The sequence below is a fragment of the Neovison vison genome, chromosome 14, assembly GCF_020171115.1.
Source record: "Neovison vison isolate M4711 chromosome 14, ASM_NN_V1, whole genome shotgun sequence".
In the NCBI taxonomy this organism is placed as follows: domain Eukaryota; kingdom Metazoa; phylum Chordata; class Mammalia; order Carnivora; family Mustelidae; genus Neogale; species Neogale vison.
Window position 1 is genome coordinate 16,664,543 of NC_058104.1, and position 10,455 is coordinate 16,674,997.

The following is a 10,455-nucleotide window of genomic DNA, read 5'->3' on the forward strand; positions in this document are numbered from 1 at the left end:
TAGACTTTCCATGGAGCCTCCAGAAAGGACTGCAGCCAACACCTTACTTTTCGGTGTCTCACCTTCTGTGAGACTCGTGTAGAGCTTCTAACCTATAGAATTGTGAGCTAATAGAGGTGCTTGGGGGCTCGGTCAGCTGAGCTTCTGACTCCTGATTACAGCTCAGGTCACAATCTCAGGGGCCTGGGATCAAGACTTGCATCAGACCCCCCGCTCAGCAAGAAGGCTGCTTGTCTCCCTCTCCTTCTGCCCCTCCCCCTGCTCGTGCGCTTGCGCTCTCTCTCACTCTCTGAAATAATAATCTTTAAAAAGAAAGAATTGTGAGATAATACATTTGTGGAAGTTGCATGGGAGTTTATTACAGCAGCAATGGGAAATGAATATACCCCCATACAAGCCCGTCTTTCCATGCAGACTGTCCTCCTGTTAATTCACCGTCCACAGTGACTAAAGGCTGTTTCTCCAGTTCTGTTTCTACCTTTCCTGGAGGAGGCCGAGTACTCCCAAACGACTCCGAGGTAGATCCGTGTGTCGCACAGTACTGTGATGTAATGACCCGAGGCTACACCCAAGGAGTAATGTGGCTTAGATTTAATTTCTGATGAATCAACCTCTTGGCATGCTCCCTAGACCAATGTCATTGCTGTCCTGCATATAACAAGAGCTTTGTGGCCAGACTACTGGGGTTCCAGCCCCAGGTCAGCCACTTCCTAGCTGGGTATTGTTGGACAAATACTTTAATCCGTCCCAGACTCAGTATCCTCATCGGTAGGATGGGAGGAATTACAGCACTGACCGCAAGGGGTGGTTGTGAAAATTTAAGGGAGAAAATCGATTTGTAAGGTGTTTAGCAAGAGCCTGACTCGCAGTCAGAGCTCAAGGAATAGTAGCTGTCATTGTTATTCTGTATCCATTGCCCCATTTGTACATAAAACACCTCAGCCTACCTCTAAATTGTTTCTTTGGCTACTTGCCTCTGGCAGGAGCTAGAATTTGGAACTTCCTACGATGATGCTCAGGAGGTACGGGGAGGTAAGAGCCTCGCCCTTTCCTCCTTGTTTCCCCTTCTCCGGGGAGTTCGGTTGTTGTCAATAATAGCAAAGACAGCAATGCGCCGAGTGCCGATTTCGTAGCTACCAGAGCCAGTCTTGAGAGTGTGTGTGCATTATTAACTCGGATCTCACAACCAATCACACAGGTGCGGTATTTTCACTCATTTATTTATACTTTTTTTTTTCATTTAACAAATAGTTATTGAGTTCCTCCGGTGATCTAGGTACTTGGAATGCATTAAAGAATAAGACAGAGAAAAATCCCTGCCCACATTCTAGTGTGCAGGGACCATTGTAAATAAGCAAAAGGTAACAGAAGTAGCAGGTCAGAGCAGTAAGTGCTGGGGAGAAAAAGAAAGGTCAGAAAGCAGAAAGAGAGGAGAAGTAAATTTCTCCTTTCAGTGAGGTCCTCCCTTCGCAAAAAGGTGACATGTGGGCAGGGACAGGATGAAGGCGGGGCAGTGAGACAGGAGGAGGTGCGGGGCGACGTTCCAGACAAGGGGAGCAGCGAGAAGTCCAACGTACAAGGAAGCATAAAGGAACATGCCTGGATGCCCGAAGGACACAGGGAGCCAGTGTGACTGGAGAGAGAGTGACTGAGTGACAGCGGGGTCATGGGAGAAGCGGGTAGAGAGGTATTAAGGAAGGAAGGGGCAGGGCAGGTCACTGAGTTCTAGGCCACTGGCTCTCACTCTGAGTGAAATGCGGAGCCATGGGAGAGCCTCGAGCAGAGAAGTGGCAGAATCTAATCTAACCTTCCCTCCCTCCCCCTGCTCATGCTCTCTCTCTCAAATAAATCTATTTTTTAAAATAAACCTAAAAAAGTAAAATGGGCATTTGGGTTTAGAAGTTTTCCCTCCACTTTATAGGAAAGGGCTGGGTTGGGATTTAACCCAAGATAAATCTGACTCCACCACCTGTTATCTTCTGTGTCAAAGACCTACCACCGGTTTTTGGCTTCTGACCAAGACGGAGTCACTTGGACCTGATCTACCATCATGCATGAAACAACCAAAAAAAATTTTTTTAAACACAAAGTACATGAAAGAAAGATTTTCAGTGAAGAGTGGTGATTTCTGAAGGACAGAAATAAAAGAAGTGAGCCCAGTAATAATCCAGCTTATTGTTTTGAGCAAGATGTCAGACATGATGCAGGGAGGCAGAGTCTGGCAGACTCCCTCAGTGGAAGAGCCAAGACGGAGGCCTCCGGAGTTCATAAAACAGAGTAGCAGAGAGAAGAGAACCACACAGGGAGGGATTCTGAAGATCTACAGAGGGTCCTCCTCCAGCGGTCAGTGGATTCCCGAATCAATGCTTGGCTGTGAGGAAACGGAGTACGGGGGATAGAACAATCCAAAACGAGTAAAGGAAGTAATGCCTGTTTCTGCCAGTCGGACTTGGAAAACTTGTAATTCATCAGGTGGAGTATTAAGGAAACTCTTCCCTCATTAATGGGAAGTGATTAGCTCTAGACCGAGCACTGGGCATGGCTACAGACCTGCCTAACAAACAATGAAAGCAAAACCCCAAAGTATCAAACTGCTTCTAAGTAACCTAACTGCACCCCAGAGCAAAACCCAAGAAGATTTATAGCAATACAAAAATATCCAACAAGATCCAATGTCTAGCATCCAAAGACTGTGAGTGTATTAAGAAGCAAGGAAAATACAAATGATAATGAGTAGATTAACCAATCAGAGAAGGATATTAAAACAGTTATAACTGGGGACACCTGTGTGGCTCAGTCAGTTAAGCTCTCCCTTTGGATCAGGTCATGATCCCAGCGTCCTCTGCAGGGAGCCGGCTTCTCCCTCTGCTTCTCCCTCTACCCCTCTGCCTTTTACCCACTCATGCTCTCTCAAATATATAAATAAAATCTTTGACAAAAAAAATATTTTGAAACAGTTATTACAACTGTATTCCATATGCTCAGAAAGTTAAGTCAAGAACTTGAATGGACATTTCTCCAAAGATGACATAGAAATGGCCAAGAAGCATTTGAAAAGATGTTCAACGTCACCAACCATAAGAGCAATGCAGATGAAAACCACAAGGAGGGGCGCCTGGGTGGCTCAGTTGGTTGGACGACTGCCTTCGGCTCAGGTCATGATCCCGGAGTCCCGGGATTGAGTCCCACATCGGGCTCCCAGCTCCATGGGGAGTCTGCTTCGCTCTCTGACCTTCTCCTTGCTCATGCTCTCTCTTGCTGTCTCTCTCTCAAATAAATAAATAAAATCTTTAAAAAAAAAAAAAAAAAGAAAACCACAAGGAGCTATTACCTCACACCCATGAAAACAACTACTACTAAAAACAAAACAAAACAAAAAACAGAAAATAAGTTTAGTGAGGATGTGGAGCAGTTAGAATCTTTTTGCACACTTAGTGGAATTGTAAAATGGTACAACTGGAAAACAGTGTAGCAGTTCCTCAAAGAATTAAAAATAGAACTAACATATGATAGAGGCATATCACTTCCGGGTATATATTCAAGAACTGAAGGTATCACACACAAAATTCTAGGGTCTTGAGGAAATATTTGCACACCCATGTTCATAGCATCATAATTCACAATGCATTAATACAGGTATATTAATCAAGGTTCTCAGAAAGAAAAAACCAGAACCAAATAGGATATATATACATGAAGATTTATTATAGGCTGTGTGCCTGGGTGGCCCAGGGGATGGAGCATGTCACTCTTGAACTCAGGTTTGAGTATGAGCCCCATGTTGGCTGTAGAGATAACTTAAAAATAAAACTTTAAAAAAATTTATTATAGTAATTGGGTCATGAAGATATGCAAGCTGGAGACAGGAAAGTCAGTGATATAATTGGGTCCAAGACCTGGGAACCAGGGGGCTGATGGTGTAAGTCCCAGTCTGAACCTGAGAGCCTGAGAACCGGGGATGCCAAGAGAAGATGGGTGTCTCAGGCAGAGGTAGAGCAAATTCACTCTTGTCCATCTTTTTGTTCTATTTGGGCATTTGACAGACTCTGTGGTGTCCACTCGCACTGGAAATGGTCATCAGTTTTACTTAGTTCACCAATTCAAATACAAATCTTTTCTGAAATCACCCTCACAGACACACCCAGAAGTAATGTTTCATCAGCTATCTGGCCATCTCTTAGCTCTGTCAAGGTGACACAGAAAATTAACTATCATAGTGGAATAATATGCAGCCTTAAAAGGGAAGGAAATCCTGCCACATGACATGACGTGAACTTTGAGGACATCATGCTAAGTGAAATAAGCCAGTCACAAAAGTTAAAATAATGGGGGCCTGGATGTCTCAGTCGTTGAGTGTCTGCCTTCGGCTCAGGTCTTGATCCCAGGGTCCTGGGTTCAAGCCCCACATCGGGCTCCCTGCTGGGTGGGAAGCCTGCTTCTCCCTCTCTCTTCCCCCCTGCTTGCGTTCCCTCTCTCATTGTGTCTCTCTCTGTCAAATAAATAAAATCTTTTTTAAAAAGTTAAAATAATGTATGATTCCACTTATATGAGATATAGAAAGCAGTCAAATTCATATATAGAGAAAGTAAAATGGTAGTTATTGGGGTTAGGGGCACTGGGCAAAGGGGAGTTGTTGTTCCGTGGATATAGTTTCAGTTCTGCAAGATGAAAAAGTTGTGGAGACCTGTCTCACAACAGTGTTAATATACTTAACACTACTGAACTGTACACTTAGAAATGGCAAGAAGGGGCGCCTGGGTGGCTCAGTGGGCCTCTGCCTTCGGCTCGGGTTATGGTCTCTGGGTTCTGGGATCAAGTCCCACATGGGGCTCTCTGCTCAGTGGAGAGCCAGCTTCCCCCCCACTTCCCCACCTGCCTCTCTGCCTGCTTGTGATCTCTCTGTCAAATAGATAAATAAAATCTTTAAAAAAATAAAAAACATAAAAATGGCAAGAAGATAAATTTTATGATACATGTGGTTTTTTTTAAGATTTATTTATTTATTTGACAGAGAGAGGGACAGTGAAAGAAGGAACACAAGCAGGGAGAATGGGTAGGCAGAAGCAGGTTTCCCAACAAGCAGGGAGCCTGATGCTGGCCTCGAACCCAGGACCTTGGGATCAAGACCTGAGCTGAAGGCAGACAGTTAACAACTGAGCCACCCAGGCATCCCTATGATACCTGTTTTCTACCACAACAAAAAGTTAATATACAATAGCATTTCTGTATGATGTCAAAATAATTTAAAATATTATGAAACTGATAATAAAATTATCACCTCATGCCAAAAAAAAAAAAAAAAAAGTTAAGGAGAGACGAAAAATATTAAAAAGACCCAAAGTTCTAGAGTTGAAAACTAAAAGATTTGAGCTTTTTTTTTTCTTTTTTTTTGCCCCACCTACCATGGGAATAAAGATCATTCTCTACCATCAGACTGTCGGCATTCCAGAAAATGCTGACTTCGCTGTGGAGGGTTACACCGTTACTGTGACATCCCCCAGGAGAAACCTGAGGAGGACCCCAGCCGCATCGGTGTAGAATTCTGTTTCCTTGAAAGGCAGAGGAAGAGGCTCCACGTTCACAGGTGGTGGAGCCGTATAAAGGAGCGGACTACCATCCCCACTATCTGTATTCATGGACAGAACATGGGCGACAGTGTCACGCCCATCTTCACTTCCAGTAGAAGATGAAGACTCTGTGTGTTCACTTCCCGTCAATGTTGTGACTCAGAAGAACGGTTCTCTTGTTGAAATCTGAAATTTCTTGGGCAAACAAATACATCTGCTGGGTTCAGATGAGGCCAAGGGTTGCCTGTTCAGTATCACAGGCCCAGAGAGATGAGTTAATTCTTGAAGGAAATGACATTGAACTTGTACCAAATTCAGCTGCTTTGATTCAGGAAGCCACAAGAGTTAAAAATAAGGATATTGGAAAATTTTTGGAGGTCATCCATTGCTGAAAAAGGAAAAGTCCAGCAGGCTAATGAGTAGGATCTAAGCTGTTCATCTACAGAAACAGCAAGATACCAGATGATTTTTCAGACTTCCTTGCGATATTTTAGAGATGCACTATCAGCTGTGTGTAAAAAAAGAAAAGGCAAGAAAACGACAAGATTCGAGACACTGGATTGGATGGATAGCAGATTAGACATTATAGAGAAAAAGATTGGTGAATTAAAGGCATAAAAATAGGCATCGTCCAAAGTGAAACACAGAAAGAAAAAGAATCAACAGGAATAAAAGCACATCAAGGAGCCGTGGGACACTTTAAGTCCATGAAAAAATAATTGGGGTCTCTAAAAAGGGGAGCAAGAAGAGAATCGAAAGATAGTTTAATATTAAAAATTATAAATCCACAGACCTAAGATACTCAACAAGGAAAATGAAGAAAACTGCATCAATTTCTCAAAATCAGTGATAAAGAAAAAAAAATCTTAAAAGCAGCTAGCGGGGAACAAAAGACATGTTATGAATAGACGTACAAAGACAATCCTGAAAGATTGGTCGTTGGAAACAATGCAAATGAGAAGATGTGAGGGAACTAATGGGGAAAAGAGTCAACTTAGAATTCAGTATGTGGAAGAAATATCTCTCAAAACAGCAATCAGATGACAGGAAGACGTGTTCAGGTATACGGAAGCTGAGACGATTCATCATTGGTGCTATGGAAAAACCAGAGAATGCTTCAGATGAAAGGAAGATAATAGCGGAGGGAAAGCTGGAATCGCACAAAGGAATAAGAAGCACAGGAAATGCTAACTACGTAGGCAAATAGGAAAGATTTTTTTCTTACTATTTGAATTTCTATAAACATATTGATGGTTTAAACAAAAATAACAAAGTAAGGATAGAAGGGAACTTTCTCAATCTGATAAAGGGCATCTATGAAAATCTGACTGTAGTGGATTGAACTGTGTTCAGCAGAAGCCGCCTTCTCCCTCTCCTTCTGCCTGCTGCCCCCCACCCCGCTGTGTTCTCTCTCTGTGTGTGTGTCAAATAAATAAATAAAATTTTTAAAAAACACATAAAAAATTTTATAAAGAGTTAATACAAAGCTTTCCAGGTATATCAATAATCCCAAAGCACTTGACAAAATTAGCCAAACAGCCTTCAGAACTGTGAGAGAATAAACCTCCATGTTTTAAGCCACCACACCTTGTGGAAGTTTCTTTTGGGCAGTCCAGGAAAATAATATACCTACATCTAACACCATACTTAATGGTAAAAGAATGGATGTTTTCCCCCTAAGATAAGGAACAACACAAAGATGTCCACTCTCACCACTGCTATGCAAAATTGTACTGGAAGTACTGGCCAGAGCAATTAGGCAAGGGGGAAAAAAAGACATTGAGATGGGAAAGGAAGAAGCAATATTATATAAGCAGATGACATGTATGTAGAAAATCACAAAGAGCCTGCTAAAAAAACTGCTGAGTAAACAGATTCAACTAGATTGCAAGACAAAAGGTCAATATATAGAAATCAATCTCATTTCTATACATTAACAGTGAACAGTTGGAAAAATGAAATCTAGAAAAACAATTCCGTTTATAATAGCATCAAAAAGAGTAAAATACTCAGGAATAAATTTATCAAAAGTAATCCGAAACTTGTGTCCTGAAAATAATAACATATTATTGAAGGAAATTAAGCAAGATCTTATTAAATTAGAAACATTCCACATTCGTGACTGGAAGACTTAATATTGTTAAAATGTCAGTACTCTCCAAATTGATCTCAATACATCCTTGTCAAAATTCCAACTGTCTTTTTTGCAGAAATTGACACGTTAGTTGTAAAATTCATGTGAGGATACAAGGGACCCAGAATGACAGAATGGCCAAAACAAGCAACAATAAAAAATGGATAAACTGTACTTCACCAAGATTAAAAACATTTGTGCTACAAACAATACAAACAAGAAAGTGAAAAGACAATCCACAGGATAGGAAAAAAATATTTGCAGATCATACATCATGTACCTGATAAAGGCCTTGTATCATCAAAATTAAAAACTTTTCCTCTAAAGGGCACCTGGGTGGCTCAGTTGGTTAAGCAACTGCCTTTGGCTCAGGTCATGATCCTGGAGTCCAAGGACTGAGTCCCGCATCGGGGACCCTGCTCCGTGGGGAATCTGCTTCTCCCTCTGACCTTCTACCCTCTCATATCTCTCTCTCACTCTACTCTCAAATAAATAAATAAAATCTTTTTTTTTTTTAAAAAAAAACCTTTTCCTCTAAGAAAAATGCTATTCAGACAAAAAAAAGACAAACCACAGACTGGATGAAAATCTTTGCTAAGTGTATATCTGGGTGAATGACTTGTATCCAGAACATATAAAGAACCCTCAAAATACAATAATAAGCAAAGAATCTTATTTAAAAAGGACAAAAATTCAAATAGAAGATGGCAAATAACCATATGGAAAAATGCTCAGCATTAGTCATTAGGGAAATGCAAATTAAGCCAATAAATGAAACACACTATGCACCTATAGGAGTGACTAGAGTTAAGACTGACCATTTTAAGTGTTGACAAGGATGTGCAGAACTGAGACTCTCCTATACTGCTGGTGGGAAATGCAAATTTGTATAACAATTTGCAAAATTATTTGGTAATTTCCTGAAAAATTAAATATACATCTACCATGTGGTCTGGCCATTCAATTCATAGGTATTGAAGCAAGGGAAATGAAAGCATATGTGCATAGAAAGACTTGTACATGTCTTCAGAACCCTTGTCTGACCTCTGTATAGACTACAGGTAGCAGAGGGTGACCTCTGATGGTTACAGAGGACCTGTCCTTCCTTTCCATCTTGTCTGTGCTGGTAACAGACTGGCCACTGGCAGGCACCCTTCTCCAAAGCTCTCTCAGCCTCCCTGAGATTTTGCTCAGAGATGTCAGCTTTTTCAGAGAAAACTTGGTTACTGTGCTTCCATGAGTCTTTAATGCCAAGGACATTTCCTTAACATTAAGGTCATGCCCACTTTAGTGTCTACTGTCAGGGCCTAACTGCAGGTTCTGTTGATTTGTCTGTTTTTGCTTTGTTTTGTTTTGTTTCTTCACAAGCCTTCATTCTGCCTCCTTGTCTTCCTCGTGCTCCTGAGTTCCTTTCCCCAGCCCTGCAGGGGCCTCCGCACAGAAGAGGCTTGCTGTTTACTGTGGCACACTGCGGTCAGCCTGACTGTCTCCTTGGAACTGGCTGCCCACGGGCATGTCCATAACCTCTAACTCTTTGTGGCCTCAACCTCTCCATCGGTAGAGAAGACTGTTGTGAAGATGAAAGATCAATTGTGTAAAGGCTTTAGCGCAGGAGGTACCCAGTGAGCCACTGCATTAGGTGTTGTTATCTACAGCCCTGCCTGTGTTCTGCATCGTGGTTAGAGCTCTGCTCTCAAACATCTTTCCAGATGTTTTCCAGCCTCAGGTAACCCTCCTGAGGGTTGGAGCCTGCAGGTTGCTGTATGTTCAGGGCTGTGAACTCTTGCTTGCAGAGCACCGCTGGTTCTCCCTCTTGGCCCCCCGGGAAGGGATGTCGGGCTTCAGACCCTAATAGGTAGATCCCTTGCCACAATGTTCTCTCAGGTTAGAGGAGCACATGACTCACAGCTGGGTTCATGGGCTTCCCGAACTCTGTCTGCCTGTGGCCTGATGCAGCCCAGTTCTGGGGCTTCTGTGGGAGAAGACAAGAAAGGGCTGGGAGTCCTGAAGATAACGTGGACGAGGCCTGGGTAGGGGAGAGGACCTGGAAGCTACAACTGCGGGGCCCTTGGGGCACCTGGGTGGCTCAGTGGTTAAGCATCTGCCTTCCACTCGGGTCATTATCCCAGCATTGTGGTCAGGCTCCCTGCTCAGCGGGGACTCTGCTTCTCCCTCTCCCTAGGCCTCTCTCCCTGCTCATTCTCTCTCATGCAAATAAAAAACGAAAAAAAGAAAACTACAGCACTCTCAATTCAGGGAAAGACTACTAGATGCTCCTGTAGATCCGGTGGGAGCCCAGGGACGGACACCTGTAGTCTCCCCAACACTGATGATGCTTAGCTGGAACACTGACGGGCGGTGGGAGCGGCGAGACAGACCGGGAAGGAAGGGCATTCCCTGTGCGGGAAGAGCATTTAAGGAGACTCGAAACAGCCTTATACATTCCAGGAACTGCGAGTAAGCCCGGTCTGTTGGTCCCTGTGGTCTACAGGACTGAGCCTGGACCCTGTCCCTTGACACTCAAAGCCCTTCCTAATCTTGCCCCCACCTCCTTCCAGCAGTCCCGCCCGGCCCTCTCCGGTAGGTGTGTTGCCGCCGCTGTAACCGGCTCCTGCTCTCCAAGCAGGCCGTTTGCATTCTGGCCTCCTGGCCTTGCCCAGTCTGCTCCCTTTGCAGGGAAAATCTTAATCCTCGTCTTGGCAGAGACAACTCCCTCTCATCGTGGGGACGTGCCCACCAGAAGCCCCTTCGGGG

The 10,455-nt window shown here is 43.4% G+C and overlaps 1 pseudogene; it reads left to right on the plus strand.

Moving 5' to 3' along the window:
• The first annotated feature begins 5,403 nt into the window (after positions 1–5,403).
• LOC122896060 lies at positions 5,404–5,990 on the plus strand (annotated as a pseudogene).
• The last annotated feature ends 4,465 nt before the right edge of the window (positions 5,991–10,455 follow it).